The sequence below is a fragment of the Oryctolagus cuniculus genome, chromosome 14 (assembly GCF_964237555.1).
Source record: "Oryctolagus cuniculus chromosome 14, mOryCun1.1, whole genome shotgun sequence".
NCBI classification, from domain to species: Eukaryota; Metazoa; Chordata; class Mammalia; order Lagomorpha; family Leporidae; genus Oryctolagus; species Oryctolagus cuniculus.
Genome location: NC_091445.1, coordinates 33,294,528 through 33,317,897, shown reverse-complemented (window position 1 = coordinate 33,317,897; position 23,370 = coordinate 33,294,528). Strand labels below are relative to the sequence as shown.

At 38.8% G+C, this 23,370-nt stretch overlaps 1 protein-coding gene across 25 annotated transcripts in view; it reads left to right on the top strand.

Annotated features, from left to right (window-relative positions):
* The window catches only part of TMEM232 (transmembrane protein 232), a 343,834-nt gene that overhangs the window by 187,688 nt on the left and 132,776 nt on the right, over positions 1-23,370 (top strand). The gene's annotated exons all lie outside the window — the stretch shown is intronic.

Here is a 23,370-nt window from a genome sequence, read left to right as displayed (position 1 = left end):
GTGTGTGTATGTAAAAATTATAGATTATATTTATTAACAAATTAGTAGCATGATTTTTTTTTCATTTTCTATTCTCTTTATACACAGAAGATCAGTTTAGCATACATTTTTTTCCCCAGTGTTTGACTTTGTTTCTTTTTTTTTCAACTTTTATTTAATGAATATGAATTTCCAAAGTACGACTTATGGATTACAATGGCTTCCCCCCCATACCATCCCTCCCACCCACAACCCTCCCCTTTCCCACTCCCTCTCCCCTTCCATTCACATCAAGATTAATTTTCATTTATCTTAATATACAGATATATCAGCTTAGTATACATTAAGTAAGGATTTCAACAGTTTGCTCCCACACAGAAACATAAAGTGAAAAATAATAGATGATTTTTTTAAATGATGATGAAATCAGATCAGACCTATTGTCATGTTTAATCCCAGTGAGAGTGAAGTTGGGAATTGATAATTTCTTTTTTTTTTTTTTTTACAGAAGATCAGTTTAGTATGCATTAAGTAAAGATTTCAACAGTTTGCACCTCCATAGAAACACAAAGTGAAATATATTGTTTGAGTACTCGTTATAGCATTAAATCTAAAAAGTACAGCACATTAAGGACAGAGAGCCTACATGAGGAGTAAGTGCACAGTGACTCCTGTTGCTGACTTTACCAATTGACACTCCTGTCAATGGCATCAGTAATCTCCCTATGCTCCAGTCAAGAGTTTCCAAGGCTATGGAAGCCCCTTGAGTTCTCCGACTCTTATCTTGTTTAGACAAGGTCATAGTCAAAGTGGAGGTTCTCTCCTCCCTTCAGAGAAAGGTACCTCCTTCTTTGAAGACCTGTTCTTTCCACTGGGATCTCACTCGCAGAGATCTTTTTGCCAGAGTGTCTTGGCTTTCCATGCCTGAAATACTCTCATGGGCTTTTCAGCCAGATCCGAATGCCTTTAGGGCTGATTCTGAGGCCAGAGTGCTATTTAGGACATCTGCCATTCTATGAGTCTGCTGAGTATCTCGCTTCCCATGTTGGATCACTCTCCCCCTTATTTATTCTATCGGTTAGTGTTAGCAGGTACTAGACTTGTTTATGTGCTTCCTTTGACTCTTAGTCCTTTCATTATGATCAATTGTGAACTGAAATTGACCACCTGGACTAGTGAGATGGCATTGGTACATGCCACCTTGATGGGATTGAATTGGAGTCCCCTGGTATGTTTCTAACTCTACCATTTGGGGCAAGTCAGCTTGAGCATGTCCCAAATTGTACATCTCTTCCCTCTCTTATTCCCACTCTTATGTTTAACAGGGACCACTTTTCAGTTAAATTTCAACACTTAAGAATAACTGTGTGATAATTACAGAATTAAACCAGTCATATTAAGTAGAACAGACAAAAACAAAACAAAAAAAATACAAAGAGGGATAATGAATTAAGTTGTTCATTAACAGTCAGGGCTATGCTGATCAAGTCACCGTTTCTCATAGTGTCCATTTCACTTCAACAGGTTTCCTTTTTGGTGTTGAGTCAGTTGTCACCGATCAGGGAGAACATATGGTATTCGTCCCTTTGGGACTGGCTTACTTCACTCAGCATGATGTGTTCCAGATTCCTCCATTTTGTTGCAAATGACTGGATTTCGTTGTTTCTTACTGCGGTATAGTATTCTAAAGAGTACATATCCCATAATTTCTTTATCCAGTCTACCGTTGATGGGCATTTAGGTTGGTTCCAGTTCTTGGCTATTGTGAATTGTGCTGCAATAAACATTAGGGTGCAGACCGCTTTTTTGTTTGCCAATTTAAACTCCTTTGGGTAAATTCCAAGGAGTGGGATGGCTGGGTCGAACGGTAGGGTTATCTTCAGGTTTCTGAGGAATCTCCAGACTGACTTCCATAGTGGCTTGACCAGTTTGCATTCCCACCAACAGTGTGTTAGTGTCCCTTTTTCCCCACATCCTCGCCAGCATCTGTTGTTGGTAGATTTCTGTATGTGAGCCATTCTAACCGGGGTGAGGTGAAACCTCATTGTGGTTTTGATTTGCATTTCTCTGATTGCTAGTGACCTTGAACATTTTTTCATGTGCCTGTTGGCCATTTGGATTTCCTCTTTTGAAAAATGTCTATTGAGGTCCTTGGGCCATCTCTTAAGTGGGTTGTTGGTTTTGTTTTTGTGGAGTTTCTTGATCTCTTTGTAGATTCTGGTTATTAACCCTTTATCTGTTGCATAGTTTGCAAATATTTTTTCACATCCTGTCGGTTGTCTCTTCACTCTCCTGACTGTTTCTTTTGCAGTACAGAAACTTCTCAATTTGATGCAATCCCAATAGTTGATTTTGGCTTTGACTGCCTGTGCCTCCCGGGTCTTTTCCAGAAATTCTTTGCCTGTGCCAATATCTTGAAGGGTTTCTCCAATGTTCTCTAATAACTTGATGGTGTCAGGACGTAGATTTAGGTCTTTAATCCACGTTGAGTGGATTTTTGTGTAAGGTGTAAGGTAGGGGTCTTGCTTCATGCTTCTGCACGTGGAAATCCAGTTTTCCCAGCACTATTTATTGAATAAACTGTCCTAGCTCCAGGAATTGGTTTTAGATCCTTGATCAAATATAAGTTGGCTGTAGATGTTTGGGTTGATTTCTGGTGTTTCAATTCTGTTCCATTGGTCTATCCATCTGTTTCTGTACCAGTACCATGCTGTTTTGATTACAACTGCCCTGTAGTATGTCCCGAAATCTGGTATTGTGATGCCTCCAGCTTTGTTTTTGTTGTACAAGATTGCTTTAGCTATTCGAGGTCTCTTGTGCCTCCATATGAATTTCAGCATCATTTTTTCTAGATCTGAGAAGAATGTCTATGGTATCTTGATTGGGATTGCATTGAATCTATAAATTGCTTTTGGGAGAATGGACATTTTGATGATGTTGATTCTTCCAATCCATGAGCATGGCAGTTTGTTCCATTTTTTGGTATCCTCTTCTATTTCTTTCTTTAAGATTTTGTAATTCTCATCATAGAGATCTTTAACGTCCTTGGTTAAGTTTATTCCAAGGTATTTGATTGTTTTTGTAGCTATTGTGAATGGGATTGATCTTAGAAGTTCTTTCTCAGCCATGGCATTGCTTGTGTATACATAGGCTGTTGATTTTTGTGCATTGATTTTATATCCTGCCACTTTGCCAAACTCCTCTATGAGTTCCAATAGTCTCTTAGTAGAGTTCTTTGGATCCTCTAAGTAAAGGATCATATCATCTGCAAAGAGGGATAGTTTGACTTCTTCCTTCTCAATTTGTATTCCTTTGATTTCTTTTTCTTGTCTGATGGCTCTGGCTAAAACTTCCAGAACTATGTTAAATAGCGGTGGTGAGAGTGGGCATCCCTGTCTGGTACCAGATCTCAGTGGAAATGCTTCCAACTTTTCCCCATTCAATAGGATGCTGACCATGGGTTTTTCATAAATTGCTTTGATTATATTGAGGAATGTTCCTTCTATACCCAATTTGCTTAGAGTTTTCATCATGAAAGGGTGTTGAATTTTATCGAATGCTTTCTCTGCATCAATTGAGATAATCATATGGTTTTTCTTTTGCAGTCTGTTAATGTGGTGAATCACATTGATTGATTTGCGAATGTTGAACCATCCCTGCATACCAGGGATGAATCCCACTTGGTCTGGGTGGATGATTTTCCTGATGTGTTGTTGTACTCTATTGGCCAGAATTTTATTGAGGCTTTTTGCGTCTATGTTCATCAGGGATATTGGTCTGTAATTTTCTTTCAGTGCTGCATCTTTCTCTGGCTTAGGGATTAAGGTGATGCTGGCTTCATAGAAAGAATTTGGGAGGATTCCCTCTTTTTCGATTGTTCTGAATAGTTTGAGAAGAAATGGGATTAGTTCTTCTTTAAATGTCTAGTAGAATTCAGCAGTGAATCCATCTGGTCCTGGGCTTTTCTTTGTTGGGAGGGCCTTTATTACTGTTTCAATTTCTGTTACAGTTATGGGTCTATTTAGGTTTTCTATGTCTTCATGGTTCAATTTTGGTAGATTGCATGTGTCCAGGAATCTATCCATTTCTGATAGATTTTCCTGTTTGCTGGCATACAAGTCCTTGTAGTAATTTCTGATGATTCTTTTTATTTCTGTGGTGTCTGTTGTTACATTTCCTTTTTCATCTCTGATTTTATTGATTTGGGTGTTTTCTTTTTTTAGTTAGTTGGGCCAATGGGGTGTCAATTTTGTTTATTTTTTCAAAAAACCAGTTCTTCGCTTGGCTGATTTTTTGTAGTGTTTTTTTTTTGGATTCAATCCTGTTAATTTCTTCTCTGGTTTTAATTATTTCTCTTCTCCTACTAGATTTGGGTCTGGTTTGCTGCAGTTTTTCTAGGTCCTTGAGATGCGCTGAAAGCTCATTTATTTGGTGTCTTTCCAATTTCTTGGTATAGGCCCCTATTGCTATAAACTTGCCTCTCAATACTGCTTTTGCTGTATCCCATAAGTTTTGATATGTTGTGTTGTTATCCTCATTTACTTCCAGAAAGTTTTTGATTTCTCTTTGGATTTCTTGAATGACCCAGTGTTCATTCAGGAGCATGTTGTTCAGTCTCCATGTTTTTGCATACTTTCTGGGGTTTCCTGAGTTGCTAATTTCCAGCTTCATTCCGCTGTGGTCTGAGAAGCTGCATGGTATGTGTCGCTCCCCCTCTTCGTGGAGGAACGACACCAAGCCCTGCCTAGGCTTCATATCCGAGTCACAGCACCATTATGTCGCTCCCCCTCTTCGTGGAGGAACGACACTGAACCCTGCCTAGGCTTCATATCCGAGTCACGGCACCATTATGTCGCTCCCCCTCTTTGTGGAGGAACGACACCAAGGCCTGCCTAGGCTTCATATCCGAGTCACGGCACCATTATGTCGCTCCCCCTCTTCGTGGAGGAACGACACCAAGGCCTGCCTAGGCTTCATATCCGAGTCACGGCACCATTATGTCGCTCCCCCTCTTCGTGGAGGAACGACACAGGACCCTGCGCTGTTCTTTCGTCTGCTCGGCCCTCCCCGGGTTTGCTGCTGGTTCTTCCCGGGTTGGCTGCTATCCCTTCCACCTCCGTGGAAGGGCAGTTCCCCCTGGCCACATTCCCCACTTCCGCAGGGGAGCGGCACACCGCCGGCCGGCTCTCTGGGGGGCTGCACGGGTGTTCCTTCAGCTAGATGTTCCCCTTAGATGTTCCTGGTGCATGCCGTCTCTCTCCTCCTTTATAGTCCTCCTCCGCCAATCCTAACTCGGCTGCCCACACGCCGAGTACGCTGCTCTCCTCCAATCAGTAGCAAGTCCTACAGTTTATTGGTTGAACTGGAGGCAGCTGTGCGGAAGCTGTTTACTTCTCTCCCAGCGCCATATTGTGGGAGAGCAGATGCATAGAATAAGTCTTAATTCCAGTAACTCAGTCTAGTCCGGTTTGCTCCCCACAGTATGATTCTAATTCTTTTAAATTTGCTGAGACTTGCTTTATGGCCTAGTATGTGATCAATCCTAGAGAAGGTTCCATGCGCTGCTGAGAAGAATGTGAAGTCTATAGATGTAGGGTTGAAAGTTCTGTAGATATCTGTTAGATCCATTTGGGCAATAGTGTTGATTAAATCTGCTGTTTCCTTGTTGATCTTGTGTCCGGATGATCTGTCTATTTCTGAGAGTGGAGTATTGATGTCCCCCAGTACTATTGTATTGGAATCTAAATCTCCCTTTAATTCCCTTAACATATCTTTTAAATAGACCGGTGCCCTGTAATTAGGTGCATATACATTTATAACAGTTACATCTTCCTGTTGAATTGAACCCGTAATCATTATATAGTGTCCCTCTTTGTCTCTCTTAACAGTTTTTGTATTAAAGTTTATTTTGTCTGATGTTAATATGGCTACACCTGCTTTTTTTTGGTTTCTGTTGGCATGGAATATCTTTTTCCAACCTTTCACTTTCAGTCTGCATGCCTCTTTGTTAGAGAGATGTGTTTCTTGTAGGCAACAAATAGTTGGGTTGTGTTCTTTGAGCCAGTCAGCCAAACGGTGTCTTTTAACTGAAGAATTTCGACCATTAATGTTCAGTGTGACTATTGATACATAGTGACTTTGCCCTGCCATTTTCCCGGAAATATTTTCTAGTATATGCTTTGAGCTTCCCATGCTCTTTTACTGGTAGGTGTTCTTCCTTTCCCTTCTTTCATATTGATGGCGGTGTTTCTGTGTTTCTGAGTGTAGCACATCTTTAAGTATCTTTTGCAGGGCCGGAGGAGTGGCCACAAAGTCTTTCAATTTCTTTTTGCTATGAAAGGTCTTTATTTCACCTTCATTCACAAATGAGAGCTTGGCAGGATATAATATTCTGGGCTGGCAATTTTTCTCTCTTAGCACCTGTGCTATGTCTCGCCATTCCCTCCTAGCCTATAGGGTTTCTGATGAGAAGTCTGCTGTGAGTATGATTGGAGATCCTCTGAGAGTAATCTGACATTTCTCTCTTGCACATTTTAGGATCTTTTCTTTATGTTTCACTGTGGTAAGTTTAATTACCACGTGTCGTGGTGAGGATCTCTTTTGGTCATGTGTATTGGGGGTTCTATGAGCTTCCTGTACTAGGATGTCTCTGTCCTTCTCCAAACCTGGAACGTTCTCTGCTAGTATCTCACTAAAAAGGCCTTCTAATCCTTTCTCTCTCTCCATGCCTTCAGGAACTCCTAGAACTCGAATGTTGGTTTTTTTAATAGTATCCTGAAGATTCCCGACAATATGTTTTAGATTTTTAATTTCCTCTTCTTTTCTTTGGTTTGACTGTATCCTTTCCTGTGCTTTATCTTGTAAGTCCGATATTCTCTCTTCTGCTTCACCCATTCTGTTTTTAAGGCTCTCTAATGTGTTTGTCATTTGATCTATTGAGCTCTTCATTTCATTTTGATTTCTCTTCACTATCACACTTTCCTGTTCTACTAGTTTCTGCGTTTCATTTTGATTCTTCCTTAAAATTTCATTTTCATGAGAGAGATTTTCAATCCTGTCCAATAAGGATTTCTGTAGTTCAATGATTTGCTTTTGAAAACTTCTAAATGTTCTTATCATAAATTTTTTGAAATCCGTATCTTGCATTTCTTCTATCTCATCATCTTCATAATCTTGGCTTGGGGTGTTTTGTTTATTTGGAGGCATCATAGTGTCATCGTTGATCTTGTTCCCTCGATTTCTGTGTTTATTGCTTGGCATGGTTAATTCTTTTTCCCTCACTGTGTGGTGTTATTTTTTTTTTTTTATACTATGTTCGTGTTAAGTGGACTGCCTGCTGTTGGAGGAGCCTTGGAGGCTTGAGATGGGTACGGCCTGAGAGCTCTGCTTGGTTCTTCAGGGTTACAGGTGTGCAAATGTTATGCATGATAGATCTCTATTTATTTATTTATTCACTTATTTATTTTATTTTATTTTTTATTCAGGAGGTAAGTAATACTGCAAGGCTGTGCAGAATGGATGGTATTTAGTTTCCGATCTCTGGCTTCTACCCAAAGAGTCTGTGCAGGCTCCATTTGTTTCTCCTGGGGACTCCCACTCAGTTGCCTAGGCTACTGAATTGTAGCCTTAACTCTCCCCTTTTATTATGTATATCCCAGCTCTTTGTCTCTTGCTCGCCTTTGCAAGGTTGGGGGAGAGAGGAACTTGTCTGTACCAGTAAGCCCCCACCAGTTTTTTTTTTTTTTTCCCCTTCTCTCCTGTAGTCTGTTGAACTTTCCCGCTTCAAAGCCTGCTTCCCTCTAAAATTCTGTCTGCCATTTCCCCGCCAATGTCTCTGGTTACTGAGCTCACCTCCGCTTCCAGCGCCGATGTGTGGACTCGGAGCCCTGTGCGTCCCTCCTTTCCCCGCTGGTGTGTGTGTCACATCGACTCCCTTCCTGCACTGGTGCTCAGATTCTGCGGCTCCCGCGGTTTGGCTTCCGCCTGGTGGGCGACCCTGCTCTCCCAGTAGGTCCTCTGAGTCACTGCCACTAGCTCTGGAAGAGTTTCCTCTGCAATTTTTTTCCTGATCCTTTTTCTGAGGCTACCGTAACTCCGCTTTTATTAAACTAAATTTTCCTGGACTATCGGTGCGCGCCCTCACTATTCCGCCATCTTGGCTCCGCCTCAACACTAGCATTTATAAATAGAACACCTATCACTTGACCTTTGAAATCACTGTGTAGAAGCTTAATGGCATCCTTTTATTTTTATTTTTAGAAAGCTTTTATTTAATAAATGTAAATTTCATAGGTATAACTTTTAGAATATAGCAGCTCTTGCCCCCATACTCACCCTCTTGCCCCAAACTGTCTCACTTCCTGCTCCCTCTCTCATCCCATTCTTCATTAAGATTAATTTTTAATTATATTTATATACAGATCAACTCTATACTAAGCAAAGATTTCAACAGTTTGCACCCACACAGACACATAAAGTTATAAAGAACTATTTGAAGACAAGTTTTACCATTAATTCTCCTAGTACAACTCATTAAGGATAGAGGTCTTACATGAGGAATAAGTGCACAATGACTCCTCTTGTTGATCTAACAATTAACACTTGTATTTATGATGTCAGTGATTACCTGAGGCTCTTGTCAGGAACTGCCAAAGCTATGGTAGCCTTTTGAGGCCACAAACTCCGTCAGTATTTAGACAGGGACATAAGCAAAGTAGAAGTACTCTTCTCCCTTCAGAGAAAAGTGTACCCTTCTTTGATGGCCCCTTCTTTCCACTGGGATCTCACAGAGATCCTTCATATAGGTCATTTTTTACCAGTGTCTTGGCTTTCCATGCCTGAAATGCTCTCATGTGCTTTTTAGCCAGATCTGAATGCCTTAAGGGCTGATTCTGAGGTCAGAGTGCTATTTAGGTCATTTGTCATTCTGTGAATCTGCTTGTGGCCTGCTTCCCATGTTGGATCATTCTCTCCTTTTTATAATTCTATCTATTGTTATTAGCAGACACTTGGTCTTATTTATGTGATCCCCTTGACACTTAATCCTATCTGTATGATCAGTTATGAACTTAAACTGATCACTTTAACTAGTAATATGGCATTGGTACCTGCCAACTTAATAGGATTTGGAGTCCCATGGCAGATTTTTAGCTTTACCCTTAGGTGTAAATCCAGGGGAACATGTGCTAAACTGTACATCTCCTCCCTCTCTTTTTACCACTTAATTTTTCAGAAGGATCAATTTTAATTAGATTTAAACACCTACCAATAATTCTGTCTTAAGTAAAGAGTTCAACCAATGGTATTAAATAGAAAAAGAAAATACTAAAATAATAAAATAGTAAGCTGTTTCTCGACAGTCAGGACAATGGCTGATCAAGTCATTGTTTCTCATAGTGTCTGTTTCACTTCTACAGATGTCCTTTTAGGTGCTCAGATAGTTGTCACAGATCAACGAGAGCATATGATATCTGTCTCTTTGGAACTGGCTTATTTCACTCAGTATGATGTTTTCCAGATTCTCCACTTTGTTACAAATGACCAGATTTCTTTTTTTTTTTTTTTACCACTATGTAGTATTCCATAGAGTACATATCCCATAATTTCTTAATCTAGTCTTCTGATCCTATGGTAGGGCTATATTCAGATTTCTGAGGTATCTCCAAACTATCTTCCGTAGTGGCTTTACCAGTTTGCATTCCCACCAACAGTGGATTATTGTGCATTTTCCTCACATCTTTGCCAGCATCTGTTGTTTCTTGATTTCTGTACGTACCATTCTAACTGGGGTGAGGGGAAACCTCGTGGTTTTCATTTGTATTTCCCTGATGGCTCGTGATCCTGAACATTTTTTCATGTGCCTGTTGGCCATTTGGATTTTCTCTCTTGAAAAATGTCTGTTTATGTCCTTGGCCCATCTCTTAAGCAGGTTGTTTATTTTAATTGCATCCTTTTGTAGTGACAGGATACAAGGGTGTTCTACTTTTGTAATGTAGCTAATATCATGCTAAAGAACTACCTCCATAAAGGGAGAAAACATACAAGCATTTGTTTTTTTCAGTGCTATATCCCAATTCACACAGTAAGTCCACAGTGAATACATGTTGAATAAATGATTATAAAAAGGCTCATTTTAAATATCAGAAGAAATCCATGTTTAATAATAATATGAACAGCTTATTAAATTAACAACACAATTATCTTTTCAAAAATAATTAATTATTTTTACCTTCAATAGTAAAATTTACAAGGAAAATCTGGAAATTACTTGGAAATTAATCATACTCGTTAATGCCTAAATATTAACAGTAAGAGAAATGAGTCAACCCATTTAGGTGCCATGATACAATGTAAACAAGCCAATATACATTCTTTTTTTTAAAAGATTGTATTTATTTATTTGAGAGGTAGAGTTACAGACAGTAAGAGGGAGAGACAAAGAAATGTCTTCCTTCCTTTGGTTCACTCCCCAGATGGCCGCAATAGCTGGAGCTGCGCCGATCTGAAGCCAGGAGCCAGGTGCTTCTTCCTGGTCTCCCATATGGGTGCAGGGGCCCAAGGGCTTGGGCCATCTTCTACTGCTTTCCCAGGCCATAACAGAGAGCTGTATTGGAAGAGCGGCAACTGGGACTAGAACTGACGCCCGTATGGGATGACGGCGCCACAGGTGGGAGATTAACCTACTGTGCCACGGTGCCAACTCCTATATTCTTTCAAATATAGCTTGAAGTTCAACTCAGGGAGACTGGTAGTAAATATGCAAAATCAACAAATTAAAATGTGCTATTGGGAATTCCAAGATGGTTGAATAGAAAGAAGACATGCTGATTTTGACCAGGGAAAATTTATCAGAAGACGAAGAAGTGAGAGAATTTGGCAGTGGAACTTCTACAGAAAGAAGAATGCCACTGTGGAGCAATGTAGATAATGCAAACAGGCAGCAGCGAGCAGGGATACTGCCCCGGATTCCACAGTTTGTGGCTGGAGGAGACATCAGCTAAAGAGAGCCTGTGCTGCTGGTGATGTTGCTGGAGGAAGAACCCTGTGTGGACCCTATTAACTTTGAGTCTGGCCTGGAGCACTAGTGGAATGCAGGGTATCCACCTAATCCAGTGAAAGAAAAGCATATTTCTTTCTCCCCATATACCCACAAGGGTGCCTGGAGACCTGATGGGAGAGGGACCCATCTTGATACCAGTAGAGGCTGTGGTAGCACTTGCATGCTTGATCAGGGGATTTTACCAGAGGGAAAAATCTGCATTCCCCACTGACTTGGGAGGGTTGACAGGGGCTGGGCACCCACACAGGATTCTGAGGTGCCCCCGTCCTCTCAACATATCACAGGCTCTGAGGCTGTGTGGAGCACCCACTGGCTCTGGAAATATCTCTGCTTTTTCCATGGGTGGAGCAACTCATGGGGCTGAGAGTGGATCCTCTGCATCCATTCTGTGACTGCATGATAAGGCATGGAGCATGGCTGAGTCTCTGGGCAATCACTGTGCCTGGCATCAGAGACTCAGAGCTCTTTGACTGCCTGGGGTTGGTCATTGCAGAAGCTTTCACGCACACACTGATGACCACACAGATCCTTTGTGCAGTTAATGTGCTAGCATGATTGGAGGTTGTACACACTGTAGACTAACCCGGGCGTTGATCAGCTCAGAAGAAAGGACATGAGGTTCTGGTTATGCCAACAGGTCTGATCGTAGCCTCCCCATTGCTGACAATAGGAATCTGCACATGTAACTTGGATGTCACCCTGGATTCTCACCCCACCACTGAGCAGTGACTACAGCTCCCTGGCCCCACACAGCACATGCCTCTGGATATCTGCTGAAGGAGCAGATAGAGGTATAGCTCGAGGATAAAACCCATCAGAGGATACAACCAACAAGTGTTTCCACAAATACCTAAAAATAAACACAGAAATACAAGTTAGAATGTAAAGTTAAAGAGATTGATGTAATGCCTGAAAATGAATTCAAAAGAATTATCATAAAATTATTCAGTAACACAGAGAAATAAATTCATTAGATAAAGAAGTCCATAAATGATATGGATGAAAAATTTTCCTAAGAGACTCATACATTTAAAAGAAATCAAACTGAATCCTAGTGGAAAGAACAGGTCATCAAAGAAGGAGGTACCTTTCTCTGAAGGGAGGAGAGAACTTCCACTTTGACTATGATCTTGTCTAAATATGATCAGAGTCGGTGAACTCAAAAGGCTTCCATAGCCTTGGCAGCTCATGACAAGAGCCTAGGATGATTCCTGACTCCATAAACAAGAGTGTCAATTTGTTAAGTCAACAACAGGAGTCACTGTGCACTTACTCTTCATGTAGGATTTCTGTCCTTAATGTGCTGTACATTGTGATTTAATGCCACAACTAGTACTCAAACAGTATTTTTCACTTTGTGTTTCTGTATGGGTGCAAACTGTTGAAATCTTTACTTAATATATACTAAACTGATCTTCTGTATATAAAGAGAGTTGAAAATGAATCTTGATGTGAATGGAAGGGGAGAGGGAGTGGGAGATGGGAGGGTTGCGGGTGGGAGGGAAGTTATGGGGAGGGGAAGCCATTGTAATCCATAAGCTGTACTTTGGAAATTTATATTCATTAAATAAAAGTTAAAAAAAGAAATCAAACTGAAATATTACAAATAAAGAATTCAATTTGTCAAATAAAAAATACAGTGGAAACCCTCAACAACAGACTTGGTGAGGCAGAAGACAGACTATCTGAGCTAGAAGACAAATTTTGGAGATATCTCAGTCAGACAAACAAATTAGAAAAATTGAAAATAGTGTTTGAGATTTATGGAATGACATCAAATGATCAAACATACATGTCTTAGGAGTTCCTGAAGGTGTGGAAAGAAAGAATGGATTAAAGGCCTATTAGCAGAATACTTCCATAATTTGTAGAAAGAAAGGGACATCCAAGTATGGGAAGCATATAGAACTCCTAATAGACATGATCAGAAAAGATATTTATCATTACACATTATATTCCAACGTTCAGCAGTAAAACATAAAGAAGTATTCTAAAATATACACTAGAGAAACATTAGATTATCCTCAGAGGATACCCAATTAGACTAACAGCTGATTTCTCATATGAAACCCAACAGGCTAGGAGAGAATGGGGAGATAAAGTCCAAGTACTAAAAGAAAGAAATTGTCAATCCAGAATAGTGTGATCAGCAAAGCTTTCATTTATAAATGAAAGTGATATCAAAACAAACAGAATTGGAAGAACTTGTCACCATTTGTCCAGCCATAAAAATGATTCTTATAGATGTACTAGACACAGAAACAGAATGATAGTCATCATGAAAGAATGTGAAGGCAGAAGATCTCCTAATAAAAGTACAAAGGAAATCCAAAGCCAAGAATAAGAATATGTAAGGAATATTGGTAGGATGAAATCATTATTTATCAATAATAACCTTGAATGTAAAAGCCTTTAAACACTCCAACTAAAAGTTCCACACTGGCTGAATGGATTAAAAAGCAAGACCCATCTATTTGCTGCCTACAAGTAGCACATGTCACCAACAAAGATAAATGCAGACTCAAAGTGAAAAGATGGAAAAAAGTATTCCATACTAATGAAAGGAAAAAACAAGCAAGTATAGCCATCCTAATATCAGACAAAATAGACCTTAACAAAAACTGTTAAAAGAGACAAAAAAGGCGTATGTAATGATGAAGGGATCAGTTCAACAGGAAGATGTGACTATAATAAATGTGTATGCACCAAATACTAGTGTGTCTGGCTATTTAAAACAAATGTTAATGGATCTAAAGGGAGACCTGGACTCAAATGTATTTGTAATGGGAACTTTAATGCTCCATTTGCATCAATGCACAGATAAACTAGACAGAAAATCAACAAAGAAACAACAAAGGTAATCTACATTATGGGCCAAATGGACCTAAGTAATATCTATAAAACCTTTTATCCCACAGTCAAAGAACACACATTCTTTCCATCAGTACATGGAAATTTCTCTAGGATATACTAGGCCATAAGGCACATCTCAGAAAATTTAAAATTTGTAAAGTCAACAACAGGAGTCACTGTGCACTTACTCCTCATGGCAGATTTTTCCATTTTTTGGTATCCTCTTCTATTTCTTTCTTTAAGATTTTGTAATTCTCATCGTAGAGATCTTTAACGTCCTTGGTTAAGTTTATTCCAAGGTATCTGATTGTTTTTGTGGCTATTGTGAAAGGGATTGATCTTAGAAGTTCTTTCTCAGGCATGGCATTGCCTGTGTAAACAAAGGCTGTTGATTTTTGTGCATTGATTTTATATCCTGCCACTTTGCCAAACTCTTCTATGAGTTCCAATAGTCTTTTAGTAGAGTTTTTTGGATCTCCTAAATAATCATATCATCTGCAAAGAGGGATCGTTTGATTTCTTCCTTCCCAATTTGTATACCTTTAATTTCTTTTTCTTGCCTAATAGCTCTGGCTAAAACTTCCAGAACTATATTGAATAGCAGTGGTGAAAGTGGGCTTCCCTATCTGGTACCAGATCTCAGAAGAAATGCTTCCAACTTTTCCCCATTCAATAGGATGTTGGCCGTGGGTTTTTCATTAATTGCTTTGATTATATTGAGGAATGTTCCTTCTATACCCATGTGCTTAGAGTTTTCATCATGAAAGGGTGTTGTATTTTATTGAATGCTTTCTCTGCATCTGTTGAGATAATCATATGGTTTTTCTTCTGCAGTTTGTTAATGTGGTGTATCACATTGCTTGATTTGTGAACATTGAACCATCCATGTCTGGGTGGATGATCTTTCTGATGTTGAGTTCTATTGGTGAGAATTTTATTGAGGATTTTTGCGTCTATATTCATCAGGGATATTGGTCTGTAATTTTCTTTCAGTGCTGCATCTTTCTCTGGCTTAGGGATTAAGGTGATGCTGGCTTCATAGAAAGAATTTGGGAGGATTCACTCTTTTTTGATTGATCTGATTAGTTTGAGAAGAATTGGAGTTAGTTCTTCTTTAAATGTCTGGTAGAATTCAGCAGTGAATCCATCTGGTCATGGGCTTTTCTTTGTTGGGAGGGCCTTTATTACTGTTTCAATTTCTGTCTCAGTTGTGGGTCTATTTAGGCTTTCTCTGTCTTCCTGGTTCAATTTAGGTAGGTTGCATGTGTCCAGGAATCTATCCATTTCTGATAGGTTTCCTTGTTTGCTGGCATACAAGTCCTTGTAGTAATTTCTGATGATTCTTTTTATTTCTGTGGTGTCTGCTGTTACATTTCCTTTTTTATCTCTGATTTTATTGATTTCAGTCTTTTATTTTTTTAGTTAGTTGGGCCAATGGGGTGTCAATTTTGTTTATTTTTTCAAAAAACCAGCTCCTCATTTGGCTGATTTTTTGTAATTTTTTTTTGGATTCAATCCTGTTGATTTCTTCTCTGATTTTAATTATTTCTCTTCTCCTACTAGATTTGGGTCTGGTTTGCTGCAGATTTTCTAGGTCCTTGAGATCCATTGAAAGCTCATCTATTTGGTGCCTTTCCAAATTCTTGATGTAGGCACCTATTGATAGAAATCAAAAACTTTCTGGAAGTAAATGAGGATAACAGCACAACATATCAAAACTTATGGGATACAGCAAAAGCAGTGTTAAGAGGAAAGTTTATATCAATAGGTGCCTACATCAAGAAATTGGAGAGGCACCAAATAATGAGCTTTCAAAGCATCTCAAGGACCTGTCTCTTCATCTTCATAATCGTGGATTGGGGTATTTTGAATTTCATGCATTTGTTTTTATGTAACTCTGTATTAGTTTTATCATTGGGTTTTTATCGGGAACCCAGAAAGAAAAAGAAAATAAAGGAAATTATTAACCTTTTATGGCATTGTACCCTATATAACCCCAAATTTCCTTTATTGAGTTTTGGAAAGTAAATCTTTCTTAATCTCATGTATTCTATGAATGTTGTTATTGATTTTGTATAAACTGCTTGCTGGAGCTTAAAAAATGAGATTCAGATTTTTGGCCAATTTATAACAGAAATAAAGGATCATTTGTATTCATCTGGACTAACCTTATTTTTCCTGTCCCATGATTTTTTCAATTATTTATATACTCTCTGGCCTTATATCTATTTTTATATGCTACCTCAAAATCTCAAGTGAATTATACTGTAGCTGAATAAGCCAACTCAGGTTTGTCATTTTAAGAATTAGAATTCCATTTATATGCCTGTTTTCAGAATGCATCATTTGATATGAGATTCCTCTTTCTTTGAAATTTTAGTAAATATCTATAGATAATTACATTTGAAATTCATAAGTCAATTAGACAGAAAATATATTTTAGATACTAGATGTAAGTGAAGACCTCATTATTCAATCAGCCAGCACAGAGAATAAAAGAATAAACAAAAGCCTAAGGACTACATGTGCTAATTAGTTTCCAGTGCTTAGAAGACTTCTAAAGGGTGTTCTCATTCATTTTAAATAGCAAATTGGTGAAAATTTTCCTCAGAGAAAAATCTAAATTAGAAATTTATAAAGTAGTTATATTAATTTAGGTATGGTACATAATGTGAGAAATAAGTTTAATTTGCATTAGATAGATTAACTAAAAGACACAATTCACTCCAGGCCTTTTTTTTAAAGATTTGTTTATTTGAATGTCAGTTAAACAGAGAAAGGGAAGGAGGGAGGGAGGGAGGAAGGGAGGGAGGGAGGGGCAGAGAGAAAGAGAGAGAGAGAGAGAGATCTTCCATCTGCTGGTTTACTATCCAAATGGCCACAAAGGCTGGGGATGGGTCAGGCTGAGTCTGGGAGCCTGGAGCTTCTTCCAGGTCTTCCATGTTGGTGCGAGGGTCGAAGCACTTGGGCCATCTTCTGCTGTTTTCCCAGGCCATTAACAGGGAGTGGGATTGGAAGTGGAGCAGCCAGGACTCAAACCGTTGCTCAGATGGGATGCTGGCATCATAGGTGGTGGCTTTACCCACTAACCAAACTACACCACAACTCCAGCCCCATTTTTTTAAGATGTATTAATTTATTTGAACGAGTGATAAAGATCAAGATACAGAGAAATATCTTTCATCTGCTGATTCACTTCCCAATGCCTCCAACAGCTGTGGCTAGACCAGGCTGGAGCCAGGAGCCAGGAGTTTGTTCCAGGTCTCCCACATAAGTGCAGAGCCTCATCCAGGTCTCCCTGGTGGGTGAAAGGAACCCCAGTATTTGAACCATCACCCAGTGCTTCCCAGGCACATTAGCAAGGACTCAGAAACAAAAAAAAAATTGAAAGAAAAATATTCCATAAATTCACCCATTGGTAACATTTGTTATTTATAGGTATTATAAGTTATTCACATATAGTAGTTTTTAAAGATTTATTTATTTATTTGAAAGTCAGAGTTACACAGAGAGAGAAGAAGCAGAGAGAGGGAGACAGAGGTCTTCCATCCTAAGCGGATGGAATGGCCGGAGCTGCACCTATCTGAAGCCAAGAGCCAGGAGCTTCTTCCAGATCTCCCTCGTGGGTGCAGGGGCCCAAGGACTTGGGCCATCCTCTACTGCTTTCCCAGGCCATAGCAGAGAGATGGATTGGAAGTGGAGCAGCTGGGACTCGAACAGGAGCCCATATGGGATGCTAGCATTGCAGGTGGTGGCTTTACCAACCCTTCCACGGTGCTGGCCCCTCACATATAGTATTTATTTTTAAAACAATATATAGCATTTTTGAAGCTTAACAGTATATTATAAACATAATAAATAAATAATAATAAGTTATCCAATTGGATTGTGTTTTCCTTCCTGGTTGAAGATCTAGGCTGTTTTCATTTTTATGTTAATTAACACTTCAAATTGTAAATATGTATGGGGTACAGCATGATATTTCAGTATACGTACACAATGTATAATGATAAAATCAAGGTAATCAGCATTTTCCCCCTCCAGATTTCATTTTATGTTGAATAATATTCCATTGTATATATATGCTACAACTTCTTTTTTATGATTTATTTATTTATTGGAAGGGCAGAGTTACAGAGGCAGAGGCAGAGGTAGAGAGAAGAGACAAAATGTCTTCCATCCACTGGTTCACTCCCCAGATGGCCACAATGGAGGCTTTACTGGCTACACCACAGCACCTGCCTTGCTACATTTTCTTTATCCACTGATGTACTCCTCAGTTTAGTCCATATCTTGGCTATTGTGAACAGCATGACTAAAAACTTAAGATATCTTGTAACTTTTTGATATGCTGATCTCATGTCATTCAGATATATACCCAGAAGTCAGATAGATGAATAGTATGGTAGATCTATTTTTAGTTCGTTAAAGAAGCATTCTACTATTTTCCATAGTGACTGTACTAATTTACATTTTTATTCATAGTGCAAGACACTCCCTTTCTCTGTCTGCTTATCAGCATTATTATTTCTTGCTTTTTTGATAGTAGCCATTCTGACTGTAATAATATCTCCTTGTAGTTTTTGACTTGCAGTTCCCTGATGCCTAGTGATGTGGATTATTCTTCATGTACTTGCTGGCCATTTTTATTTCTCTTTTTGAGAAATGTTACTTAAGATCATTTGCTCATTTTAAAAATAGGCTTATTCAGGGGATTTATTTGAAAGACAGAATTTCAGAGAGAGCTAGAGTCAGAGAGAGAGGTCTTCCATCAGCTGGCTCACTCTACAGATGGCCGCAATGGATAGAGCTGTGCTGATCCGAAGCCAGGAGCCAGGAGCTTCTTCCAGGTCTCCCACATGGGTGAAAGGGCCCAAGGACTTGGGCTATCTTCTACTGCCATCCCAGGCCATAGCAGAGAGCTGGATCAGAAGAGGAACAGCTGGGTCTCAAACCAACGCCCATGTGGGATGTTAGAGCTTCAGGCCAGGGCGTTAACCTGCTACACCACAGTGCCGGCCCCAACTTACTGCTTTTTAACCTAGATTTTTATTTTTACGCTCACCTGAATATCCTAGAACCATAGATTATGTATTGTTTCATGAATTTTAATGCTATGTATATTTTTATTATTCCAAATGTTGTTTAGGCAAAACTAAGATGTTTTGGTAACATCTTAGTCTTTTTTTTTTTTTTTTTTTGACAGGTAGAGTGGACAGTGAGAGAGAGAGACAGAGAGAAAGGTCTTCCTTTTGCCATTGGTTCACCCTCCAATGGCCACCACGGCCAGCGCACCACGCTGATCTGAAGCCAGGAGCCAGGTAATTCTCCTGGTCTCCCTTGGGGTGCAGGGCCCAAGCACTTGGGCCATCCTTCACTGCACTCCCTGGCCACAGCAGAGAGCTGGCCTGGAAGAGGGGCAACCGGGACAGAATCCGGCGCCCCGACCGGGACTAGAACCCGGAGTGCCGGCGCCGCAAGGTGGAGGATTAGCCTAGTGAGTTTGCATCTTAGTCTTCATTCCTGTCAGGATCCCCCCCTCCGGGAACTGGCCAGGTTGCTGCGAAGGAAGAGTCAAGGAGACTGAGGAAGGTCAAGCTAAACACACTTTATTGATACTGTAGGTGACTAGGAGGAGAGATCTCTCAAGCCTACTCCTGCAGGCACTAGGCACTACGGACCAGGGAGAGAGGCTGAGCAACCTCTGGTTTACAGCATCTGAGGGTCCCCTTATATACAGTTTCTAGAGGCTAGCCCCGCCCACATTCTGACCTCCCAGGGTCCCGAAGTCATGGCAGTTGCAGTTTGTGGGTAGGCCATCTAGTTAGGCCCATCCCTTTTCAACTCTTACCAGCTAGGGTGGTTACCTTTCTACTTTTCTTTCAAGCTGCACAGTTATTTTCTTTCAAAAGGTGCTACAGTTACTTTCTCCGAGAATGGTTCCCTAACAATTCCTTTCTGTGTTTTTTTTTTTTTTTTTATGTTACTATCTGAGATCAACTTTATTCTATCTGATGAACCTAGTATAGTGTTTTTTAGAAAATACAGAGGCAGACATTTGACTCAGCAGTTCTGATACAGGTTGGGATGTCTGTGTCCCATATTGGGGTACCCAGATTTGAATCCTAGATTTGGCTTCTGATTCCTGCACACTGCAAATGCAGATCTTGCAAGGCCACAGGTGATAGCTTAGGAAGTTGAGCCTCTGCCATCCATGTGGGAATCCCAGTTTCAGTTCCAAACTCATGGCTTCCATCTGGCCCAGTTCCAACTGATAGTTTGCCAAATCCTGTTTTAGCTTGTATTTGCTGTGTTTTTAACCACAGCATTTGTATATACATTTTTAAAATCAGCTTGTCAAGGTCAGCTAAAAGCAAAATAACTCTACTGAGTTTTTTTTTGGATTTATGCTGAATCCAGATATCTATTGGGTGGTAAAGATACACATATCATTATGATGCATATTATATACTATATAGATATTTCTATCCTATCATCACTTAGAAGTTCTCTCCTAATTTATGTCAGAAATGTTTTATCCATCTCTAACCGTTTTATATGTTTAGTATATTATATAATAAATATTATATACACAAATATATGCACGTGTGTGTGTGTGTGTGTGTGACTGCCATTGGCCAGCTTGCCTTGATTCTTTTTCACTGACGGAGTAATGAATTACATTTCAGAGAGACAAAAGTAGGGATAGTAAAGCAACGTTTATTAATGTACACTTCAAGAGAGGGAAAGATCTAGTTGAGAGAAAATGTGGCACTCTTTTTTTTCCTGGTTTGGGACTTTATCCCTAAAGTGTGAAGGGTGTTGACTTGTGATGTGGTAATGTTTTTGATTGGCATTTTTGATTGACATCTTGGAGTTAAATACCTTGAGACCTATGCTCATGCAGCTTCCCAGTATGCATTGGGAATACCCACTGGGGCGGGGTAATGATGCAAAACCACAAGCTAATTCCATTATAAAGGCCATATCATAAAGCTGGGTTGCTCCAGTGTCAAACAGGGTCTCATTGTGCACATCACAAACTAGACTTTTCTGGTTTGGCTGAATTCCGTTTTGTCAGAAAATCTTAACCACAAGTTAAACCACCAAGTGGGCAGTCTTGGGTGGGTCCTAGCAGAGAACAGGGTCCTTGGTTTCACCCCTGGAGGAAAGTCTATGGCTCCCCCCACAATTGCTCATTCAAATTATCAGCATATTGTTCTGCTTTCTACAAACATAATTTATTTCTGTAATGACTTTGAATACAACAATCTTGTTCAATTACTTTTATAATTCAATTTTTACATAAAAATTATGTTTTCTGCAACTTTCTATTTCTTTCTTTCTTTTTTTTTTTCTTCCTGACTCTACTGGCTAGTCTCCTAGTCTCTAGTACAGAATTAAATACAAGACATAAGACCAGATCTCCACGTGTTTTACTTAAACTCACAAAGAAGAACATTCAAATTTCAGAATTAAGATTTGTTTTTTTATAAATACTGCTTATAAATTAAAGTCCAATTATTCCAATTTTATACTCTTAAAATACTTTATTTATGTATTTTTATTTATTTGAAAGGCAGAGACAGAGAGACAGGAACAGACACAGAGAGATGGTCCACCTACTAATTTACTCCCCCAAATATCTGCAATGGCCAGATCTGGGTGAGGAGGAGCCCCAGAGCCAATAACTCAATCTGAGTCTCACTTGTAGGAGGCAGGGACCCAGGTACTTGGGCATCACCTACTACCTTCCAGGGTGGGCAGGAAGCTGAAATCAGAAGCAGAGCTGCAGCTTGAACCCAGGCATTCTGATGGGTAATGTGAGTGTCCCAAGTGGCATCTTAACCACTGTGCCAAATATCAGATCCTAATTTTTCCAATTTTAACCAAAACTTTAATCATGAATGGATGTAGAATTTAACCAAAAGCCTTTTCTGTATCTTTTGATAATGATCAATAGTTTTCTCCATAACTCTGTTAGTGTCATAAATTTGCATTATTCTATTTTCTTGTTTTGAAAAATCAATTCATTCCTAGAATAAAAAACAATTTGGTGATAATATAATAACCTTTTAAATATTATTGCATTTTATTTAATAATACTTTGCTTAAGATTTTGCGACTATGTTAATAGTGTGATTATTCCATAATTTTTCTGTCTTAAAATGTTTTTATTAGGTTTTATATATCAAGATGTGGCTGGATTTCTGGTATGAATTGAGATGTTGCCATCCTTTCTTCCATACTGTAGAAGAGTTTTAGTTTTGTAATTATTTCTTCCTGAAAATATTTGTATACTTCACAAGTGAAGCTATTTGGTGTTGGATATTTGTGGAAAAATCTTTAATTGTGGACTAATTTTATAGCTATATGAGTCCCCAGACTTTCATTTTCTTACCATCGATTTTGGTAAGACTGATTTTTCTTTCCTAGGAATTCGTCTGTTTCTTTGCATCCTGAAGCATATTTCCTAGCATTGCTCATAACATCTTCCTGCTGTTTAATGTCTTTAGAACTTGTCATGATGTTCAATGCCTTTTGGCTTTTATTTTATCCTTTGTTCACTTTTTATTCAGCCACTCAAAAGGCTTATGAACTCAGCCTTTAACAAATAAAATGAATTTTGGTTTTCTTGATAATCTGTTTTCTCTATTTTTTAAGATTTGACATTCATTTTATTGTTTCCTTCTGCTAATTTTCATGCCTTTAATGGGTTGTTTTTTGTCTAAAATTACCATTCATTGTTATAGGTATAACATTTTTCTAATATGTGATTTTTCCACTATTAATTTCTTCAGTACAAAATTTTAGTTATATCTTGAGATGTGATGAATACTATTTTAGGTTTCATTTCAAAAGATTTACTAATTCTATTTTTACTTCTGTTTTAATCCATAGATCATTTAAAATTATGGCTTAATGTGCACATATACTGAAATTTTTTTTTATGTTTGTATGATTTCTAGCTTGCTTCTACTGTGATCAATGACCATACTCTTCTAATTATGAAATATTTTTTAATAAAATGCCCACTGTTTCTGTTATGAATAGAACCACACTAGTTTCCTTTGGTTAAAGTTTTCTTGGTTGTGTTTTTATGATATATTTATCTACATCTTTTTATTTTAAGCTTTCTGAATCCTTTTGTGTGCCATGCCTAGGGGAAACTATTCTCTTAAAATTGAAACTCTTATTCTGTTTACCTGTACTATCACTACAACATATTTGTGTTTATTTTTTTGTTAACTATTACTCTATTTGCACAATCTTTTTCTTATTCTTTTGAAAAAACTTATTATGTAGCTTTTTGTAAACATTTTATTAAAATACAGCATTCTATTTTTCTCCCTTTATTTATTTGACAGTTACACATTTTCTTACTGGTTACCCCAGATTTTACAAAATAAATTCTTGAATTACTAAAGCATAAGATACAGAAATTTGCATTTTTATGGACCATAAAATGGTCTTATAAT